The following is a 24,283-nucleotide window of genomic DNA, read 5'->3' as shown; positions in this document are numbered from 1 at the left end:
TTAAAACGAAATTAAAACCCACCTCAGGGCTCTTTCCCCACAAAACCACACTCACGTGACCGCAATGCTCTAGTTTTATTGACCTCATGCAGAATCAGTCTCTAAAATGTAGCCAGCAGTACGAATTGTTAAAGTGGACCATTCGTCTTTGTGTGACAAGCTGTGATAATTGGATTGTCTGGGAAGAGGGGGGGGGGGGAATAACAATTGGAGGCAAACCTCAGCATGGAATTAAAAGCGAGTCAGTCTCCTGGTTAATAGTGTTATATAAAAATGCAAAGTGGCTAATGATAAGAAAGGAAGTTCCATTAAGCCATGCGCCTGATGCAGAAAGGTATTATTGACCCACAGAAAGATATTCAGCAGCAATGGTCAAGCAGCAAAAACAGGTGCAAAGCTGTTACGGGCCAGAGCTTCTCCATCTTTCGGTTTAATGAATTTGGATGTTAGATAGCCAGGGATAGCGGCTGCGGTTTGTTTGTTTTGTAAAGGTCACACAAACACGCATTCATCGAGATTGGGAACAGATCAACAACTAACTAGACTGCTTTGGACAGGCCATTATTTTGTATGGCCGATACTTCGCCACATTTCCACCTTCAAAAGTTTACTTGGAGGAGATGGGCAGCGATTAATGATGGCCCTATTAAACGATACGGGGAAGTGTTGGTGAGCAGAGGAGCTGGGAGGGCGGTGGACCGGGGCCACTCCTCCGTTTGATAACAAGACATCATCATTATAAGATTAGCTGGCAGGATGAACAACACCCTCCCAATAATGCGCACGTCGCTATGACAACCCCAGAACTCGACACCCCAGAACAACTTTATTGTGCCGTATGCAAAATATGACACCGGTAGCGGCGGCAACACCTTCGAGGCAGCGCCGGCGGATTCGAGCCAGCTGGGCTCCCTTCTAAGTCGGCGACGCGGAATTGGCCGAAAGTCCAGGGCTCCGACTTATGGGGTTTGTGGCTCTGGGGTGCATCTTGCAGGCTTCGTTCGGCTGTCACCCACCATCCACCCCCAGCTTTTCTCCCCCTCCTTGTTTACATGGCAAGATTGGCCAGAGGGTTAATGTGTCTCTCCCCAGATTGCTAAATTGCTGTCAAGTATTAGTGTTGGAGCACGCTGACATAATTATCCCACTGTACCCTGTATAATTAGCAGAGCTAAGCCCAGGCCGCATTAATACCCTGATTAATTATGGCGGGAGGCATAAACAAGGGTATTAATGCTCCGAAAGTACCGGGATAGCTCTTTGACAGCCCATATGCTTGCCTGCAGGACCGCTAGGGATTGTAGCGAACCGGGAGGAGCTGCGCGGTGCCCTGACTGTAATGAGAAATGAGGAAAGTGCTGAAAAATTGATGCCGCCTGCAGATTGCACAATCCGCTGAACAGCAGGGGGTCGGCTTCTTACATCTCCTGCTCTCAGTACAATATGCTAATTTCCCCATGCAGACCGAGTGTTAAAAAAGGGAAAGAAGAAAAGATTTCACACACAAAAAAAAAGAAAAGAGGGGGGGAATGCAAATGACAACACAAAGATCACTGCAGAGAAATCCATGAGCTTTATATGGATTAACTGTGTTGGAGCGGCTGCTCTTGCTGGCGTTTAACGCTTTCGTTCCCAGCTCCTGCCTCCGTTTTTTCAGGAGGCGAAGGGGGAAGAGTCAAGGCTTCGGTCCAAAGCCGCAAGAATGGAGTAGAAGCTCATCTGGACCGTTCTGTTCACCCTCTAATGGCATGGCCACGTCCACACGATAGACTTAAAGCACTAGGATACACTGTGGTGATCACACAGGGTCCCCGGACGTTTCACCATCTATTGATCCCTGTGCCAACACTTGATTTCTCGCTGCCACCACCCAGGCCCTACCTGGTACAATACTGAGTCCAGTCAGAGTTAAATTGGAACATAAACTTCTGTTTATTTATTGCAGTTTATCAAGCGTGTGGTTTCATGAACAGTATCGGTCAATTACATTCATGGGGTGCCTATCCAGACCTATAACTTCTGCTACCTGCTTTCTCTCACTAAACCACCTCTCAGATATTTACTTGTCTTCCTAGCCCCTAACTGTTCCTGACTCAGCTTATTTCACTACACTAACTCAACCCTGCTTTTGAATTATGGTGCTGGAGGAGACTCTTGAGAGTCCCATGGACTGCAAGGAGATCAAACCTATCCATTCTGAAGGAAATCAGCCCTGAGTGCTCACTGGAAGGACAGATCCTGAAGCTGAGACTCCAGTATTTTGACCACCTCATGAGAAGAAAAGACTCCCTGGAAAAGACCCTGATGTTGGGAAAGATGGAGGGCACAAGGAGAAGGGGACGACAGAGGACGAGATGGTTGGATAGTGTTCTCGAAGCTACCAGCATGAGTTTGACTAAACTGCGGGAGGCAGTGGAAGACAGGAGTGCCTGGCGTGCTCTGGTCCATGGGGTCACGAAGAGTCGGACACAACTAAATGACTAAACAACAACAAACTCAACCTACCCACAAACTCTATCCCAATTCACTCCCACTCCAACCAACCACCCAACTCCCAAAGAGCTCCTCAACCAACTCTTAACGAACACCACCCTTTGCCCCTCCCAGAGCTGGTTTTATAGTCCCTCTGACTCCACCCCCTTGGATTCTAATAGAGTAACCTGTTTAACTATTTCACCTCCAGCACTCTCACATGGTAATGTCACAACCACTTTAAACACTCATGGCATCCTGGGAGATGTTAAGGGAGCTGAGAACAGCCTCTGCCCCGTATCCTTGAAGGAGCGTCTCCAACCCCATCGTTCAGCCCAGACACTGAAGTCCAGCTCCAAGGGCCTTCTGGCAGTTCCCTCACTGCAAGAAGTGAAGCTACAGGGAACCAAGCAGAGGGCCTTCTCGGTGGTGGAATGCCCTCCCATCAGATGTCAAGGAAATAAACAGGCATAGGCAACCTCGGCCCTCCAGATGTTTTGGGACTACAATTCCCATCATCCCTGACCACTGGTCCTGTTAGCTAGGGATCAAGGGAGTTGTAGTCCAAAAATATCTGGAGGGCCGAGATTGCCTATGCCTGGAAATAAACAACTATCCGACTTTTAGAAGACATCTGAAGGCAGCCCTGTTTAGGGAAGTTTTTAATGTTTGATCTTTTATCGTGCTTTTAATATTCTGTTGGGAGCTGCCCAGAGTGGTTGGGGAAACCCAGCCAGATGGGCGGGGTATAAATAATAAATTATTGTTAATATTATTATTGTTATTATTATTATTAGAATTGTTCTCCTCACAGAGCCACAATTCCAAAGGGATTGATGCGGTGGTGTGTGTTCAGTGGACTAGGGGGGCTAGGCTAATCTCCTAAATATTCCCTCAGCGCCTCCTTCCCAAAGCCCAGGAAACTTCTGCCCAGTTTAGGGAGTTATTTGCAATGCTCACATGCACAATGTCAGAACGTTGTGATATCACACAAATCAGTCCCCATCCCTGTCCCATCACCCAAGCAAGCTGACACCTCTGGCCCTAACTGTTCCCTACGAAAAAATTCACCTCATGCCACTGGACTGATTGTTATGCTACTCTGGGAAAGGCAGCTTTCGAAGGCAGTAGGGATCTCCAGACAATTCTCAGCATCCTTAACAAACCACTGTTCCTGGGATTCTTTGGAGGAAGCCATGACTGTTTAAAGCAGCGCCATTGTGCTTGAAAGGCAGCGTGTGAATCTGACCTACGTGTGACAATCCCCACTGTAGCTGCGTCATGGACACAAATCATGTCATGCAAACGACACAGTAGAGAGGGTGAATCGGTCTCCTGGCAGCCTATGTAATTTCCCCATGCGTTCAATTATTATTAGCGGGGGTGGAGGAGAAAATTGATTCAGTTAACATATAAACCAAACTTACCTAACTCGCAGTTGCGGAAACAAAACAGTCATACCTTGGATCTTGAATGCTTTGGTTCCCGAACAAATTGGCTCCCGAACGATCGAAACCCGGAAGTGAGTGTTCTGGTTTTCGAATGATTTTTGGAAGCCAAACGTCCGACGGGGCTTCCACAGCTTCCGATTGGCTGCAGGAGCTTCCTGCAGCCAATCAGAAGCCATGCCTCGGTTTTCGAACGTTTTGGAAGTCAAACAGACTTCTGGAACAGATTCCATTCAACGTCCAAGGTACAACTGTACATGAACCAAAACAGCCAGCTTTTGAAATTTGCACTTCTCCAAAGATGGATATGCAAGCAAAAAGTAGGGGTATAAATGCATATTTTTGTGAAAAGGACCTTTAAATGGCATTCTATTGAGGGAAATAGCTTTGCGGAAATTATTATAGTGTAGGAAATTTCATACAAGAATGTCTGTATTAAAAGAAATTCACATATAAATGCTGATGAATTTTCGTGAGGACTTAAAAAAACAACTGTGGGGAACTAAACTTATGGTTGGATAAATAAGAAACCAAGGAAACTGAAATTGACATATTTGCCAACCCCGAACTATAAGTATCACATTAATCTGTAATTTTTTTAAAAAATCCAAAATTTGCTTTTTAATTGCATTTTAAATTATTTTCTATCAAACCATGCTCATTATTCCAAAATATGGATTTCTAAAAATTATATTTAAAATGCATTTTAAAATGTGTGTGTGTATAACTGCAGATATAGCTATAGATACAGTGGCACATTTCAGAATCGCAAAAGCCACTAAATAACTCAGTTTCAATCCACACATCCATCCTGGAGTTACAGATCATGTCCACATGCATCATATTTCAAACCCATGAGTCAGACACGATGCTAAACCATTACTGGCTACAAACAATTTCCAAAGAGCTAGCGGTGTTCATATTGCAACAGAAACAACAAATACTAAAAAAAAATCTACTATGGCATAAACTTTTGTATTCTGAAGATTTATCCTGATTTCTAGGTACGTATAAGCATGGCTGGGGGGCGTGTAAACAGTGAGGTCATAAAGAAATTAAATATGGGGAGAAAGTACTGGTGGCGATGATTATCTGATTAACGGTGACCATTTGAAGAAAAAAAAAGTGTTGATAACACAGAGATCCTGGCATTGGTGTGCCAATTTACACAATTGCTCGTTTTCAACGGGAGAGAGGTTTTTTAAGTGAACATTTCAAGTCTCCTTCATCATTTAATATTGCATTAGCTCTGCAAATGCACGGTTGTATGTGAGGTTCCTAAATTGCATTGCATCTCCACACAGTTCAAATTAATTTGACTTGAGAAATGCTGCCAATCTCCTTGTCCTCCAAGCTGCCAGATGTCTTCTATTTGATATGTTTTACCTTCTTTTCAATGCTCATCCTACAGTTTAAAATATGACAGCTCTGTGGAATATAATTGATGGTCCTTGTTTCAGACACAATGGGCTCCAGACTGCTCCTTGCTTTGAAATGTGAGTCTGGCCATCCCATTGCGAGCAGAAAGAAACCGCTTTGCATATTGACATGACTGGTGTCGAGGCTAAATTAAAAACAAAACATCGAGACCCTTCGCTTCAGAGAGAGTTCGCTCCTCCTGCCCCACCCCCCACACACATATATTGAAGAGACGGTGGCAAAGACCACCCAGGAAATAGACCTCTTCTGAGATTGAGGGAATCTAGGATTTGCTCAAGTTGTTGTTGTTGTTTAGTCGTTTAGTCGTGTTCGACTCTTCGTGACCCTATGGACCAGAGCACGCCAGGCACTCCTGTCTTCCACTGCCTCCCGCAGTTTGGTCAGACTCATGTTTGTAGCTTCGAGAACACTGTCCAACCATCTCGTCCTCTGTCGTCCCCTTCTCCTTGTGCCCTCCATCTTTCCCAACATCAGGGTCTTTTCCAGGGAGTCTTCTCTTCTCATGAGGTGGCCAAAGTATTGGAGCCTCAGCTTCAGGATCTGTCCTTCCAGTGAGCACTCAGGGCTGATTTCCTTCGGATTGTATAGGTTTGATCTTCTTGCAGTCCATGGGACTCTCAAGAGTCTCCTCCAGCACCATAATTCAAAAGCATCAATTCTTCGGCGATCAGCCTTCTTTATGGTCCAGCTCTCGCTTCCATACATCACTACTGGGAAAACCATGGCTTTAACTATACGGACCTTTGTTGGCAAGGTGATGTCTCTGCTTTTTAAGATGCTGTCTAGGTTTGTCATTGCTTTCCTCCCAAGAAGCAGGCGTCTTTTAATTTCGTGGCTGCTGTCACCATCTGCAGTGATCATGGAGCCCAGGAAAGTAAAATCTCTCACTGCCTCCATTTCTTCCCCTTCTATTTGCCAGGAGGCTGAAGTAGAACGCAGCAAATGTTCCTTCCATCTTTACTCTGAAAAAAGATTTTCCATTTATCTCAGCCACTTTAGTTTACTTGGTGTACGGACCTTAAACTTCCATTTATCTGTATTACATAGATATATCAAACTCTTCATTCTTGTCTAGTGAACTCAAAAGATTAGTGGCTCCCTTCTTAGGAGAGGCTGTGGCAACGGCGGTGACATTTAGACCTCTCATTGCCTAATTGTGGCTTCTCTGCGCAGGCTATCGCGTCTAAATAGGAATGCAATCCTTAGGAACGAGTCTGTCCTTCTCCCTCCTCTCGCCTTCAGAAGATTCTGTTTTGAGTGCCTGGCAAAAGCGTAAGCTGCACAGCCTGTTGATTAATATAGGAGGCCATCGCGCCGGCTCAAACCAAGCAGAAATCATCGAAAGAAGGAGAGGACCTTAGGAAACTGCACTCAAAGCACCAATCTCTGCCTGTGTTTCTGCAACGGCTGTTATATCTGACCTTTGTTACCTGGGCAGACATACTGACCTTAGAGGAGATTAACTTAACTATACAGAAATCATAAAACAGCCTCATAGCCTGAGCTGAAGCATATTTACTCAGTTCGGTGGGACTGAGTTCGGTGGGACTGGTTCTCTGGTAAGTGCTCATATGATTTCAGCCTTGGTGTTGTTGGATACATATAATTTAGAATGAGTCCGAGCTCATAAACATGCTCCATCAGATATTTTTAACCAACTCTTTACTTCTTTCTAAGCATATTACAGCTGTCACAAACACACAGGCATGCATGAAATATTGGTTTAAGTCAAAGCGAGCTGCCTCGGTGCCCTTTTCTCTTAGACTTCTGGAGTGGAAATTTCCTTACAATATATTGGTTTCCCCCACCCTTTCTTTACTACGGCTAAATTACAAGTTGTGGAGGCGGTCAACAGAACTGACTCACATATGGATCATTAACAAAGTACCGTATTTTTTGCTCTATAAGACGCACCAGACCACAGGACGCACCTAGTTTTTGGAGGAGGAAAACAAGAAAAAATATATTCTGAATCTCAGAAGCCAGAACAGCAAGAGGGATCGCTGCGCAGTGAAAGCAGCAATCCCTCTTGCTGTTCTGGCTTCTGTGATAGCTGCGCAGTCTGCATTCGCTCCATAAGACTCACACACATTTCCCCTTACTATTTAGGAGGGGGAAAGTGAGTCTTATAGAGCAAAAAATACGGGCACCTAGAATCAAAACACAGGGTTTTGCACACTCTCCAGCAGGTGAGAGCCCCCAACACTCTCAGAATTAAGCAGCAATATAGCATGGAATATATGTTACGAAACCCTTTTGCATATCCCATGTAGTCTGCTTTAATGCTCTTGCCACCCCCTCTCCTCCTCTAGCAATGAACAGATTACAAACTTTTAAGTTTAAGAGCTTTACTTACTAATGCCAAAGGTCTGATTCATGCATTGTTTCATGCTGCAGCAAGGAGAACACATGTAGAATGCTCTTGGGTGTAAAATGCCGAATATAGTTTCAAACACGCGGTCTGAACTTGGAGCAAGAGGAATGGACGAAATGCAAAGGTGTGAGGTCTTTCAGAGGTCCTTGTGGCAGAGGCAATTTGAGGGTAGTGTGACTGGTTCAGCTGTAGAATGGAATTTTAGCATTGCACAGGGCGCCGCTGAAATTTGAGCGCCCCAAGTCTACCACTGCTTGTAGACTTCTTGGCAGAACATTTTTGATACTGAAACCTTACCATCCTTAAATCTCGCAGGGTGAGGGACCTGCATTGACACTGTGTGGTTACTGGAAATCTGTGTGGCTTTCTAAGCATGAACAAATTCAATCGCTATGTGCTGGTCTCTGTGCGACATGACCTTAAAAGCAATTAGAAGTTCCCTTGCACAACTTGCATTCACCCCCTTTGTTTTGCTTTGGTTTTTGCCTCAATCCGGGCTCGCTGGCGCCTACCCAGCCACAAACACCAGCTGATCACAAGGAGAGTGCCATGTCGCAGCCATTGATCCAGCAACATCTGCCAACTCATCAGGTCTCACTCTTATTCCCTGCCTCCAGGGGTTCTTCCATTCACACTTCCCTCCAGGCGATTCTTTGAAAGAGAAGTCCTTTGACCAGCATGATGCGATCTGTCAATTACCAGGGTCTCCCAGCTCAGTCCCCGCAAGTGATCATGGCATATGCTGACCGCAATAGCAGGATTTCGAGCCTGACCCTGGTGGCAAGCTAAACTAGGTGGAGACACAGGTCCTCATTTCCGATGGAAGGGAAACTGTCCCCACATCAGTTCAGGGAAGAATCTGCTGTGTTCGGCATGGCTCTTTCAGCTCTTTCAGTACTTTTTCAGGTGCAAAAGTAACCTACTTTTGTGTACACCAAAGGATTCATTCGTAAATTTAAAAGTATTTGCACATGCCAAAGGTCGGCTTATTCGTGATTCAGCATGTTGCCCTCCTCAGAACTAAACACCCAATAAGCCTAAAAAAACCAAACCCAGGTTTTCAGATCAGTGTTTATGGGAAAGCTCAAAGAATATCGGACCCAGTCATATGACTGACTTTATTATGGCTCCCACCATTAAAGGCTTGCCCAAAAATGTTGTTGTTCATTTATCGCCAATCTCTGTGCTAACTCTGTGGTACAATCGCAGTGATTTATTCACACTGCAGACATGTAAGTCCGCTCAATCTTCATTGGTGGGCAGTGTTGTGGCCCGACCATGACACACACCAGTGATCTGGCGAATGGCTGGGTCGGATAGCCCACCTGCTGACAACCGACCAATCAGTAAGTTGGGAGTCACCATGGGGACAGACTAAGGTAACCAATGGGCACTGCTTGGGCATGCTCCTAGGGCGATAAATTGAGACTTGCCCTGGCTCTCCTCCTCAGCCTTTTTCGGCATACAGTCATACAGTCATACCTCGGGATGAATACACTTCAAGTTAAGCATTTTCGGATTGCGCTCCACAGTGACCCAGAAGTAATGGAGCACGTTACTTCCGGATTTCGCCACTTGCGCATGCGCGGAAGCGGCGAAACGCGTCCCGCGCACGCACAGACGTGCAGTCGCGTGTTACGTTCACTTCAGGATGCGAACAGGGCTCCGGAACGGATCCCGTTCACATCCAAAGGTACCAGTGTACATTGGTTTTTGAACAGAATGTGTTCCAGAAGTCCCTTCGACCTCCGAAACGTTCGAAAACCAAGGCGTGGCTTCTGATTGGCTCCCAATTGCGTAGGTGCTCCAGAAATAGTAGCAGAATCCGCATCAGACGTTTGGCTTCCAAAAGAACGTTCAAAACCCCGAACACTCGCTTATTATATTTTATAATACACTCACTGTATTATATTTTTCCTTGTTTGTTTTATATATACATATATATAAGGGGCGCGGGGGGTATTGTGGTCTAAACCACTGAGCCTAGGGCTTGCCGATCAGGAGGTTCGAATCCCCACGATGGGGTGAGCTCCCGTTGCTCGGTCCCTGCTCCTGCCAACCTAGCAGTTCAAAAGCACGTCAAGTGCAAGTAGATAAATAGGTACCACTCCGGCAGGAAGGTAAACACTGTTTCCGTGCGCTGCTCTGGTTCGCCAGAAGCAGCTTAGTCATGCTGGCCACATGACCCAGAAGCTGTACGCCAGCTCCCTCAGCCAATATAGCAAGATGAGCGCCGCAACCCCAGAGCCATGCGCAACTGGACCTAACGGTCAAGGGCCCCTTTACCTTTATATGTTTATATATAGATATATATAGATATATATTTAGATGTAGGGAACATACAGCATCTGCTGCAAAGCATTGTGATCCAGATCCAGTGAAAGTTTGTTGCCTGTAAGACTACTGAAATCAATGGGATTTAAACTGGTCACACCCACAACTTACTTGCCGCATTGATTTCAATGGGATTTAAATGCCATGATCTGTCGATGGGGCTCACTGTGATAAACTCTCATTGATTCAGTCCCTCTCGCATCCAGCCAGGATGCCGTACATTTGCATTGACTTAAGAACAGATCTATCAGGAACATACTAATACGCTTCCCCATAAACACAGGGATATGAAAACATGACACAATTATCTCCTAAGAATACGTGGCACTCTTGGTGGAATGGTCTTAGGGCATTATGCAACAATGCCTGTAATGCTGTCGGAGTGTGTGGAAGAATAAATCTGTTCAATGTGTGCAATTGCAAAGAAAAACAAAAAAAATGGGAAGCTCACGAAAATTCGATAAAATTAATCATATTATCAAAATTAAAATATTTAGGTGTTCTGCTCGTCGGAGTGTTGAGACAGATTCATTTAACTGCAAAAGGCTATTCCATTACGAAACAACTCAAATGGCCTTCTTGCAAAGCATGAATGAACTCCAAATCAAAGAGCATCTGTTGAACTACGGGAGATTAGTTGCATAGTAATGGGGATGGAGCTGGCGGGCTGTCAGTCCATTTTGCCATGCACGTTCAGTATCCAGTTGTCTGCTTGCAAACAAAAAGGCCCAGTGGAATCAATGGGACTTTCAGTGTATTTAATTTCTTTTGAATGGCATCCAATATTTTTATTTAATCACTTTGGAAGCTCTTTTTTTCCCCCCATACACGTCCCCGTTATCTTATAAAACTCTGTCATTTCCCTCCCGCCCTGCAGATGGAATGTAGAACAGATCACGGCTCTGTTCAGGTGTGCTGCATTTCCTGTCACATGATAGGAGACGGCCAGTGGCGGATTTACGTACAGTGGTACCTTGGGTTAAGTACTTAATTCGTTCTGGAGGTCTGTTCTTGACCTGAAACTGTTCTTAACCTGAAGCACCACTTTAGCTAATGGGGCCTCCTGCTGCTGCCATGCTGCCAGAGCACGATTTCTGTTCTCATCCTGAAGCAAAGTTCTTAACCCGAGATACTATTTCTGGGTTAGCGGAGTCTGTAACCTGAAGCGTATGTAACCCGAGGTACCACTGTATAAGCTAAACGAGCTATAGCTTAGGGCCCCACTCTCTTGGGGTCCCCAAAAAAATTTGAAGGAAAAAAACCCTGGATGTACATTTCCAAAATATAAGATAAAAAACAAATAAAATGAAAGCTACATACAGCAACAGTGTTTTGTGTTGTGTAGGCTCCTATGATGTAAGTCATGGGCCCCGCCTGCTAGCCTGCTCCCTAAAATATCACTGGTTTGCTCATTTCTACATATAGGGCGCCTACATTCTGCATGGTTGCATGGCAACGTGTAGCATGCAGCTGCAGACTGCAGTGCAGCACAGTTGAACGTAGGTCAAGCGGTTGTACCTGTTTTCTAATATTTAAGAGTGCTTGTAGACTGATGATCAGGCAGCATAGACTAAGGGTATGAGTCTTATGCCTGCTGATTGATTTCATGTAATACATAATTATTTATTTTGATCCCATTATAAAATTACTTTCGAAAAATATTCATCCTTATTATTTAGTAAAGGTAAAGGGACCCCTGACCATTAGGCCCAGTCGTGGCCGACTCGGGTTGCGGCACTCATCTCGCTTTACTGGCCGAGGGAGCTGGTGTACAGCTTCCGGGTCATGTGGCCAGCATGACTAAGCCGCTTCTGGCAAACCAGAGCAGCGCACGGAAACACCGTTTACCTTCATGCCAGAGCGGTACCTACCGTATTTTTTGCTCTATAAGACTCACTTTTTCCCTCCTAAAAAGGAAGGGGAAATGTGTGTGCGTCTTATGGAGTGAATGCAGGCTGCGCAGCTATCACAGAAGCCAGAACAGCAAGAGGGATTGCTGTTTTCACTGCGCAGCGATCCCTCTTGCTGTTCTGGCTTCTGAGATTCAGAATATTTTTTTTCTTGTTTTCCTCCTCCAAAAACTAGGTGCGTCTTGTGGTCTGGTGCGTCTTATAGAGCGAAAAATACGGTATTTATCTACTTGCACTTGACGTGCTTTCGAACTGCTAGGTTGGCAGGAGCAGGGACTGAGCAACAGGAGCTCACCCGTCATGGGGATTCTAACTGCCGACCTTCTGATTGGCAAGTCCTAGGCTCTGTGGTTTAACCCACAGCGCCACCCACGCCCCTCTTATTATTTAGTAGGCCTATATTATTATTTACTAGTACAGTTCCCTATTACCCTCACCTGCTACTATAATGCTATATATAAATATTATAATTATATTAAATATTTTACTTACTTATAAAGGGCCCCATTACCTTCAGTAGCTTAGGGCCTCATCAAACCTAAATCCGGCCCTGGAGACAGCACTTTGCCAGCCTTGCCCCCTCTGTTGAGCCAGAGTGGAGCTTGCTCACTGCTGCAGATAGCCAGCCCCAACGTGTGGAGAGCAATGGGACCGGGTTAGCATCATGTCAATTTGGTGGGGACCACAGGGGTCATCTAGCCTGACTCCCTGCAATGTGGGAATTTTTTGCCTAACGTGGGACTCGAACCCACAACCCTGTGATTAAGGGTCTCATGCTTTACCGACTTAGCTATCTGAACATGATGCAGGATGAATCAGTGTAGCAACTCATCGGCTCAATCCACCGGAGCCTGTCTTTGCACGCAGGGGAAGTCCCTAACTCACCGAGGGTTTGAGACTCATTGGCCACCCTCACCTGGATTAGCTAGGGCTGCCATACGCCCGGATTTTACCAGACACATTTGGGAATCGGGCAGCAGAATGACATCCGGGTGGATTTTTGCTAAATCGGCAAAATGTCTGGCAAAACCCAGGCATATGGCAAGGGGGGTAATTAAAAAAACAAAACAACTTTGACCTAGGGAACCAGGCAGAGGGCCTTCTCGGTGGTGGCGCCCGCCCTGTGGAACGCCCTCCCACCAGATGTCAAGGAAATAATCAACTATCTGACTTTTAGAAGACATCTGAAGGCAGCCCTGTTTAGGAATGTTTTTAATGTGTGGTGTTTTATCGTGTTTTTAATATTCTGTTGGGACCCGCCCAGAGTGGCTGAGGAAACCCAGCCAGATGGGCGGGGTATAAATAATAAATTATTATTATTATCAGTGCTTTTTTTCTTTAAAAAAAATGTTTAGGGGTACTCTTATTCCGCCTGAGGCTCAGGAAACACCATGACAGGAAATGCAGCCGCCATTGGGGGTAGCAATGGAACTGACGATTCACTGTACTAGAGAAGAAACAAATTTCTGTAATTTTTTTAGTTTCTTCTCCCGTTAGGTTCACAAAATGTTTAGATGTATGCGTACCCCTGCGTTCCCCCCGAAAAAAAGGACTGATTATTATTATTATTAAAACAAAAAACAGTTTTTCACTTTGGGGAATATGGCAGCCCTAGATTAGCCAGCCAATCAAAGCCGTTTCCTGGGCTGTTGCTGGCAGCTTCTAGAAGCCACAATGAGAACTGAGTGCAGGGTCGGGACCAAAGGTAGACAAACTACCCCCCAAAGGAGGAAAACGTGTCCCCAACCAGAGATACTACCCCTCTCCATCACCCCATAAACTGTCGACATGCAGAGGGCCAGGAGGCCGGCTGGCTGGCCCCAGCTGAGCCTCCCCTTCCAGTCGTCCTGCTGCGAAGACCATCAGCCTCTGCCCAACGTAAATCAGCGACCCGGGCTTCAAAGCCAGGGCACACTATCAGCAGAGCGAACTGGGCCCACAGAATAGGCGTGAGGCTTGTGGAAGCATACTACAACTACAGATTTATTCATCATAAAACAGGACAAAGAAACATGTTGCCTCTCTCTCTCATCTTCTCAGAGGGAACGGGAAAAGGAAAAGCTATACACAACAGAAGTTCCCAGCAAACTGTGCTGGAATGTAAACAGACATGTGACACGTCTGGTCCTGAAGATGGAATGGAAATCTCAACATAAACAGGGGAGTGATGCAATGTTCTGAATTGGTTGGAGGGAGCAAAATGCCCGGACTCACTCCTCTACTGCTGGGCTCACATAATAGTAATAATAATAATAATAATAATAATAATAATAATTTATTATTTATACTCCGCCCATCCGGCTGGGTTTCCCCAGCCACTCTGGGCGGCTTCCAACAAAACACTAAAATACAATAACCTATTAAACATTAAAAGTTTCCCTAAACAGGGCTGCCTTCAGATGTCTTCTAAAAGTCTGGTAGTTGTTTTCCTCTTTGACATCTGGTGGGAGGGCGTTCCACAGGGCGGGCACCACCACCGAGAAGGCCCTCTGCCTGGTTCCCTGTAATTTGGCTTCTCGCAATGAGGGAACCGCCAGAAGGCCCTCGGCACTGGACCTCAGTGTCCGGGCAGAACGATGGAGGTGGAGATGCTCCTTCAGGTATACAGGTATACTGGACTGAGGCCGTTTAGAGGTGACCAGCCATGATAGCAGCTCCAAGCATAACCAGGTGACGTCTCATTGAATTACTCACAGTGCCCGTGATGGAGCTCTGCTTTGGAAATTTAAATGGCAGCCAGACCCATCCACTCAGGACTTTCTGAAGTGCCAGGCCTTGCTGAGGCTCTCAGACATTGACAGCTGCCCAGGATTAACAGTTGCTGATGCCGCTCCTGAGTGAAATAAAAATAAAACTTGGGTCATTTTGCTGCCTAAATACTCAGGACTTTTTAAAGTAAGGACAGTTGGTACTATTTTTCCAGAAAAAGAGGCGCCGGAACTCACCATGAACACCTCCCTTGTTCTTTTAGAATGGCAATGGCGCCCACCTGAGAGGTGCCAGAACTGAGGTCCTGCGATATCCGGCTGGGGGAAAAAGCCCTAAAGATAGTTTTATTCCCCTTCCCCAGACATACCTTTCCAAGTAGCAAAAGATTTAGAGGATCCTATCCCAGACCAGCATATTTCACTGGTGATTCAAGGTGTACTCGCTTAAAAATAACGTCAGCAGGGTAAATTTAGAACTAATAGTTAAAATTTGTGCTAAGCAATATTAAGGGATTTGTTTATAATTGGAATTAGAAAAGAGATGCAGTATGAAAATTATAACAAGGAACCACAAAATGGGGGGGGGGGTGTCAAAGGAAATACAGTGGTACCTTGGTTTATGAACTTCATCCGTTCCGGAAGTCCATTCTTAAGCCAAAGCATTCTTAAACCAAGGCATGCTTTCCCATAGCAGTGTGTACACACACACACTGCTCTTTTCTGGGGGGGATGCAGGGGGACGCGTACCCCTAAACATTTTGTAAATCTTGGTACTTTTGTCCATTTACTGTATTTATTTTCCTCAATTGAACTATAAGGTGGTGGTTTTCTTGAGTCAAAATGAGAGTACCCCTAAACATTTTTTAAGGAAAAAAAAGCAATATATCAGTGGTACCTCGGGTTAAGTACTTGATTCCTTCCGGAGGTCTGTTCTTAACCTGAAACTGTTCTTAACCTGAAGCACCACTTTAGCTAATGGGGCCTCCTGCTGCTGCCGTGCCGCCGGAGAATGATTTCTGTTCTCATCCTGAAGCAAAGTTCTTAACCCAAGGTACTATTTCTGGGTTAGCGGAGTCTGTAACCTGAAGTGTATGTAACCTGAAGCGTATGTAACCTGAGGTACCACTGTACTTGGAGAATCTGTTAGTGGGTTAGTGGAGTCTGTAACCTGAAGCAAATGTAACCCGAGGTACTTACGAGGGATGCATGGTAACTCTTGTTCAGTGCCATTTGTCCCTCAGAAAATCAACCTCTGGCTTTTGCTGCCAAAGTTGGTATTTGCAGATATTCCCCCATCCCTCAACACTAAGTAGAAGAAGAAGAAGAAGAAGAGTTTGGATTTGATATCCCGCCTTTCACTCCCTTTAAGGAGTCTCAAAGTGGCTAACATTCTCCTTTCCCTTCCTCCCCCACAGCAAACACTCTGTGAGGTGAGTGGGGCTGAGAGACTTCAAAGAAGTGTGACTGGCCCAAGGTCACCCAGCAGCTGCATGTGGAGGAGCGGAGACGCGAACCCGGTTCCCCAGATTACGAGACTACCGCTCTTAACCACTACACCACACTGGCTCTCTAATCACCACCAGCCTGGGATGTCTGGGATGATTGGGAAGACAGAGCCTCCAAGTTTCCCAATTTTTCAGGGATAGTCCCGGATTTACAGCAGCCATCCCAGTTTCTGATTTTATTCCGGAACATCCTGCTTTTCCTTAGAACATCCCTATTTTCATCAGAAAAAAGTTGGAGAGTATGGAGCTATGCAACCCTTAAGCCAAGGAGATAAGTAACTTTACAACCATTAGAAGAAATCTGAAGGCAGCTCTGTATACAGAAGTTTTTAAAGGTTTTATTATGTTATTATATATGTTGGAAACCACCCAGAGCGGCTGGGGCAACCCAGTCAGATGGTGGGGTATAAATAGCAAAACATCATCAACAACAACAACCACCGACGTCATTATTTTCATAGGAGAAATGTTGTAGGGTATGCGCTTTAGAAATTGAAGACAATCAAATTTTTCCCTCCCATCCCTAAAGAGGCAGAGTTAGACATGATTTTTTATGTTGTTCTTGTTTTTTAAACTAAAGTTCAGGAAATGCTGCTTTTCAAATGAGGCCTTTAGAGCATGCTGAGGCTATTGGCAGTTTTCACTAGGGAACATTATTATTCATTGGGGAGCATTCCTATTTTCATCGGAGAAATGTCGGAAGGTATGGGAAGGCCAGAAATGTGGGCGGGCATGGGAAGCAAATACTCGAGTGTACAAAATGTGAATAATGTGTGAAGCCTTTGAAGGGCAAAAGAGAAACTGCAGGTCAACTGCGTGTTAAATCTCCTTCAGCGCCGCCCTGTCAAGGCGAAATAAGTCCTGAGCGGTCACTGAATCACTTCTCTCACGCTGCGTTTCACTTCTCTCTCTCTCTCTCTATCCCGTGCCTCATTGTGGAACCGGACAATGAGCTGTGAAAAAGTGTTCCCATTTGCAGACAGATGCCTTTTGGGTTACGTCAAGGCTGTCGGGTTATGCCAGTAGCATCTGCTATAGCATAAGTGGCCTGTCTGGATGAAACGCAAGCTTGAAATTTCACAGGGTGCTCTCGATAAAATGGCACCGTTGACGTTTCCTTTCAACACAAACTGCAGCGGAGGGTGACTAAAGTGCAGCCAACAGGCCACATGCAGCTCTCCAGTGATATTGATACAGCCCAGCACAGATCTCTGTCAAAACCTGTCACATGCGCGGCCCGGCCAGGCCAAAGGACGACAGTCAAATGTGCCGTCACCTGCTTCCTGTCGCCGCAACCTCACAGGCTGAGGAAAGCAGCGCCAAACAGGAGCTTTTCTCTCAGCGTTGGAAAAGAACAGCAAAGATGGAGCAAGGAAAATGCCACAGGGCTAAAGCAACACAGCGATGGAAGCTGTCTTGCAGCACAGGATTCCAGAGTAAACAAGCCCCATCTGTTTTATGGCATCCCCTGCCCAAACACAATAGCCTCTTTATTACACGTATCAAAAAACATAGCAAGGGTCACCGATTCTCCAAACTGCTATGTAAATCATCCTCGTTGCACAGCTCAGGAAGAAACGGCTTGCCCGAGACTGCCGACGAAAGTCCAACCGGCGAGTTCAGAAAGAAATATTTTGTTTCTACCTGGAGGTATTTGGAAATGAAGACAAAGCAGCAAAGTGAAGCATCTGAAAGCCATTGGGACCTCTGATTCATCTCGAGTTAGTTCTCCTCCTCCAGGGATTAAAAGGAAATCAATCTATAACCAACAGCTATAAATATGGTGCTTTTATACATTATTATTTGTCTTTAGCTTCAACAGCTCTTTCGATCCCCGTGGTCATTCTCTTTCCAAGATGGGCCATATATTTTAAATCAGATGCTGCTGACAATAAAATTCATTGGAAACATCTGGCTTCTAACAAATATGAGTGTTACTGGAGGCAGAATGACTTCACCTTGCCGCTGCCTCTAACTGAGTCCTTTCTGTAGTGAATCACAGCAAACCCATTGCAGGGAAATGCTCGCGTCATATGAGAAACATACTTCCTGTGAGCATTTCTTTTCTCTTTTGCCTATTGTGTTAGGCGCTGCTTACCCAAGGTGCCTACAAGGAGGAAAGAAAGAGGAGACGTTTTGTGGAGAGACAGCATCTTAAAAAGCAGATACATCACCTTGCCGACAAAGGTCCGTATAGTTAAAGCTATGGTTTCCCCAGTAGTGATGTATGGAAGTGAGAGCTGGACCATAAAGAAGGCTGATCGCCGAAGAATTGATGCTTTTGAATTCTGGTGCTGGAGGAGACTCTTGAGAGTCCCATGGACTGCAAGAAGATCAAACCTCTCCATTCTGAAGGAAATCAGCCCTGAGTGCTCACTGGAAGGACAGATTGTGAAGCTGAGGCTCCAATACTTTGGCCACCTCATGAGAAGAGAAGACTCCCTGGAAAAGACCCTGATGTTGGGAAAGATTGAGGGCACAAGGAGAAGGGGACAACAGAGGACGACATTTTTGGATAGTGTTCTCGAAGCTACCAGCATGAGTTTGAGTCCCGTGGACTGCAAGAAGATCAAACCTCTCCATTCTGAAGGAAATCAGCCCTGAGTGCTCACTGGAAGGACAGATCCTGAAGCTGAAGCTCCAATACTTTGGCCACCTCATGAGAAGAGAAGACTCGCGCAGCTCTCCCACGGCTTGGGGAGAGGTGCCTGCACCCGAAGCCTGGGGGCGCGCTGAGGTCAGCCCTCCCCCAGGCTTCGGGCTTAGCGCAGCTCTCTGCAAGCCGTGGGAGAGCTGCGTGACTTCGTGCAGCTCTCCCACAGCTAGCGGATAGCAGCCTGTTCTGGGGGCTGGGGTCGGGGGAAGCTCGGGCTCCGCACCTGGGGGGGATGGGGGGGAAATAATTTTTTTTCTTTATTCCCCCCCCCCCCAAAAAAAAAAACACTAGGTGCGTCCTATGGGCCGGTGCGCCCTATGGGGCAAAAAATACGGTAACTTTAAATTACAACAACTTACAATAAGTCTAAACCTTAACACTAAGCATACTATGTACAGAACACCACACCAGAATGAAAAGAGATAGAAAGAAAAAGTGAAACCCAGGCTCCTTCTGGCCTTATTATTATAGTCAGCATGACCTTGACAGAAGAGATAAGAGAACCAGTTTAAGCCAGCTGTACTCAGCTTCTCAGAAGGTATAACCCAAACATCATGAACCTTCTGCTTGTTTCTTTCACACAGAGAAGCTTCCAGAACCCTCTTGAATTAAGTAGAATAGGAAAGATCTCTACACGTCAGATCAATATTTTCTGCACTAAGAAATGCAAACTGACAGAAAGTTTGAAAACTGCGAGTCTTGATGCCTGGGGTCTCAGGTGGAGGCTTTCTCCCTGTCCTGCTACTTCACAACTTTGAAATAGAAATCAATCCCTAATCCTTGATAGGTCAAAACAAAAAAAATTCCTTCCAGTAGCACCTTAAAGACCAACTAAGTTAGTTCTTGGTATGAGCTTTCATGTGCATGCACACTTCTTCAGATACACTGAAACAGAAGTTGCCAGATGGGTGATTGGCAGATAGCTGTGATGAGCCTGTTGACGACTCTTAACGACTGCAATAGGTCTTACAGGAAAAAGCAAGGGGTGAGAAGGTGAAAAATGGCTTTGTCATGTATAATGAGATAAGAATCCAATGTCTTTGTTCAGACCAGGTCTCTCCATGGTTTTAAGTTTGGTAATGAGTTGCAATTCATTACCTATTGCAGTCGTACCTCGGGTTACATACGCTTCAGGTTACATACACTTCAGGTTACAGACTCCGCTAACCCAGAAATAGTGCTTCAGGTTAAGAACTTTGCTTCAGGATGAGAACAGAAATCGTGCTCCGGCGGTACGGCAGCAGCGGGAGGCCCCATTAGCTAAAGTGGTGCTTCAGGTTAAGAACAGTTTCAGGTTAAGAATGGACCTCCGGAACGAATTAAGTACTTAACCCAAGGTACCACTGTAGGAATAGGAAGCAACATTTTGGCTACTGGAGTACAATTGCAATATACATAAAAGGAGCCTTAAGCACAACTGCTATATTAAAACACTACACTAGAATGCAACGCATACCCAAATGAACAACTGCAGCTTTTTCTACCAAATGAACGATTCAAAATCCACATTCAGTTATTGAGAAATGCAATCAACAGGAATTCTGATTCTTCAGAGAAATCTGCATTTTATACAAGCATCCAATATAATAATAATAATAATAATAATAATAATAATAATAATAATAATAATAATATCTTTATTGTCATTACCCCCTCTCGGGGACAATGAAATTACTTGACTGCTCCATAAAAACACTAATTAAAACAATACAGTATAGTACAGCAAGGAAGATTAGATGACTTTCAAAGTCCAGGCTTCCCATTCAGGGCTGAGATCGCTCTGGAGAAGAAGTTGTTCTTAAGACGGCTCGTTCTTGTCTTCATCGTCCTGTATCTCCGTCCCGACGGCAGGAGCTCGAAGAGACAGTGACCAGGATGCGATGGATCTTTTACTATGTCCAGTGCCTTCCTATGGCACCTTGTGGCATAAATCTGCTCTAAGGTGGAGAGTGGGCAGCCAACAATGCTCTCTGCTGCCTTGACAACTCTGCACAACCCCATCCTGTCCTGGGTAGTACAGCTTCCGTACCACACACATAAGCCATAAGTGAGCACGCTCTCAATGGCACAGTGATAGAAGGCAAGCAACAGTTTCTGCGGAAGATGGTTTTTCCTTAGAAGTCTCAAAAAGTACAGTCTCTGCTGCGCCTTCTTCACAAGCCCCCTTGTGTTGACACTCCAGGACAGAGCCTTGAATCCTAGGAGGATTAGCTAGAGTCACAGCATTTTCCCTGTTGTACACCTTGGAAACTCTTTCACCAAAAGAAATGGATTCAATAAAAGGTTTCCTCTTACCAATTTTGTATCTTTCCTTTGGCTCTTAAAGGCCAGCAAAGCAATGTGGCTATCTTGACACAACAATGACATGCTAGTTCCTTAACAAAGGAACATGTAGGAATGGACACTGAGAAATCTCATGTAGCCAGAGGCACATAAAATTGCTTCCGACTGAGTGTAGAGAGCTTAGGAACCAAACCAGAATAATGGGTCCAGTTTGATTTCAACAGGGCACAATATGAGTTGCAATCCCAGTCCATTAAAGTCAATGGGAGTTTTTGATATTAATGATTGAGTACCCATCTCTTCGGGAGAATGTTGTGAAAATCCTCTGCTAAAACATGCTGGAGGAACTCAAGGTGTTTGGTTAAAACTATCGTATCCATCTATATGTCCTATTTCATTTGCACCCAGGCTCTTTAGATACTGGTCATCTGAGCATTGCATAAAAAATTTTGTTTGCCTGCGAGACATCATTCAATAGCAAGGGTCATGCCTTAGCAGACGTTCCTTGTGATCTGCAATGATGTTGTGCAGCGTCACAAATTATGCTTGTTTACAACTTCCCTTCAATGCATCCACACCTCCCCCCCCAGCACATATCCAGAAAAAGATGATGAGATGCTTGAGATGAGCAAAAATGCCTCACATCGTCCAGATCCTATATTACCTTATGGCATGTCAACAAATTGCGCCGCATTCTGATGAGCAAAAGTGTCATTGAACAATCACTGGTTTCATGTTTGCAATCAGACAGGAGTGCTAACTTGACCATGGGTGCCCAGGGCCGTGGGTGCCATGCAGTGTGCATGGCCCTGGCACCGAAATTTGTGGGTGCCTGGCCCCTTCATGGGGAATTTTGTGGGTGCTTGGGCACCTAGGATCCCATCAAGTTATCACCTCTGCAATCAGATAAGGCAAAGAGTTGAGGAGGAAGCCCCTCAATTTGTTTGTTAAGGACACATTCCCTCAAGGAATGGATTGGCCATGGGGAAACAGTAGTTGGACATGGGTGAGATCACCCTTTCTCTCTCTCTTTATTATCTATAACCCGCCCATCTGACTAGGTTCCACCAGCCACTCTGGGCGACTTCCATCATATATAAAAGCATAATAACATATTGAACATTTTAAATTTTCCCTTTACAGGATTGCCTTCAGATGTCATCTAAAGGTTGTAGAGTTACTTATCTCCTCGGGGGTCGCATAACTCCATACCCTCCAACATTTCTCCAATGAAAATAGGGACGTCCTAAGGAAAAGCGGAGGGACGCAAGTGGCGCTGTGGTCTAAACCACAGAGCCTAGGGGTTGCCGATCAGAAGGTCGGCAGTTCAAATCCCAGCGACAGGGTGAGCTCCCGTTGCTCGGTCCCTGCTCCTGCCAACCTAGCAGTTCGAAAGCATGCAAGTGCAAGTAGATAAATAGGTACCGCCCCTGCGGGAAGGCAAACGGCGTTTCCGTGCCACATGACCCGGAAGCTGTACGCCAGCTCCTTCGACCTATAGAGCGAGATGAGCGCCGCAACCCCAGAGTTGTCTGCAACTGGACCTAACGGTCAGGAATACCTTTACCTTTAAGGAAAAGTGGGACATTCTGGGATCAAATCAGAAACTGGGATGACTTCTGTAAATCTGGGACTGTCCTTGGAAAATGGGGACATTTGGAGGGTCTGATAGCCACCTCAATAGTTTCTATCAAAGTAGAGTACTCAAGAGGCAGTATTCAACTAAACAGATCTCCTAGCTCAAGGATTTCTGTTTGTGCAATGGGAGTTACCTTCCGTCTCCTCTTTCTGTGCATCCCCTACATTTTCCAAAATTGCAGTGGAGGGTCGAAGGAACCCCCATAACAGATTTAGAGGGCCATGAGGGAAACATAGAGAGGGAGGAAAGGTAAGTTCTGTCGCTCAACTCAAGGTCTTTTTGTTAGTGGGTTTATTTAGTTGGGTACCACCCAAGGCATCATAAAATGTATCAAATAACAAAGCAACTCAGATTATCATTGTACGCTAAAGCCGCAAGCAACATTTATCATAAAAGTGACCATATCCATCATCCAGAAAGAAAATAATAAATTCCTCCATCTCTGAATTGTCCTGTACAGCTGTCAACTGCTGAACAGGAGAAGACTCCAATTAGTTTTTTCCAATGATAGGAAGGAAGTCACGTACACATACCTGGTTTCTTCTCCCTCCCCCCCCCCCCCCCGCACACACCAGCAGCATTTAATTTACTAGTAACAGCTGCAATTGTCTGAAGCTACAGCGGGAAAAGCTTAAGAAAATCATTCTGTGCCTTGTACAGACACTGTGAATTCCAGGAATATTAGGGGATTATTTTTTAAGACGTCTCCTTGTTGTAGGTGAGGCTCAAAATGAAAATAAGAAAGCAAACTTAAGAGGATTTTCATGCAGCATATTTGTTATTCGTTTTGTTGTTGCCACAGCATGTGGGATTTGCGTACATTTAAGACATCAACTTAACGCTGTACCCGTCACTTTTCCCCCGCCGTTGCCTGTTGATGGTATGCCAAAGTGAAGCTGCGGAATCAAAGATGGTTTAGAGGAAAGTCTGTTTGGAATATAGGCCAGACATCCACGAGCCGAAATGAAGAGGAGAGACTGTCACATGCTGCTTTTAATGGAGGGGGTACCTTCTAACAGGAGAAATCCGCACAGAACTTGAAAATCCACCACATATAACTACAACTCTCTGAATTGTCACTGCACACTTCTGTTAGGGATGGCCCACAACACTGTTATTGTATGGAATGGATGCACTTTGGGAGCTGGCCATCCCAGAAACCATCCCAGCTTCTGACTAGATCCCGGGTGTTAAGTTGTGGGTGAACATATCAGACGACACAGCGATTCTTCAAACAGCTCTTGTTTATTCACAGGCCAGAACAGAACTGAACTGAAGGGTTCAGTCAGCCTGCTTATACAGTGGTGCCCCGCAAGACGAATGCCTCGCAAGACGGAAAACCCACTAGACGAAAGGGTTTTCCGTCACGGAGGCGCTTCGCAAGACGAAGTTCCCTATGGGCTTGCTTCGCAAGACAAAAACGTCTTGCGAAGCTCGCCATTTTTCCCACGCTTCCCCCCCCCCTTTTTCAAAGCGGCTAAGCTGTTAATAGCCTTTTAACAGCTTAGCCGCTA

This window comes from Podarcis muralis, chromosome 12 (assembly GCF_964188315.1).
Source record: "Podarcis muralis chromosome 12, rPodMur119.hap1.1, whole genome shotgun sequence".
NCBI lineage: Eukaryota > Metazoa > Chordata > Lepidosauria > Squamata > Lacertidae > Podarcis > Podarcis muralis.
The sequence above is the reverse complement of the archived record's forward strand: the minus strand, read 5'-3'. Positions refer to the sequence as shown.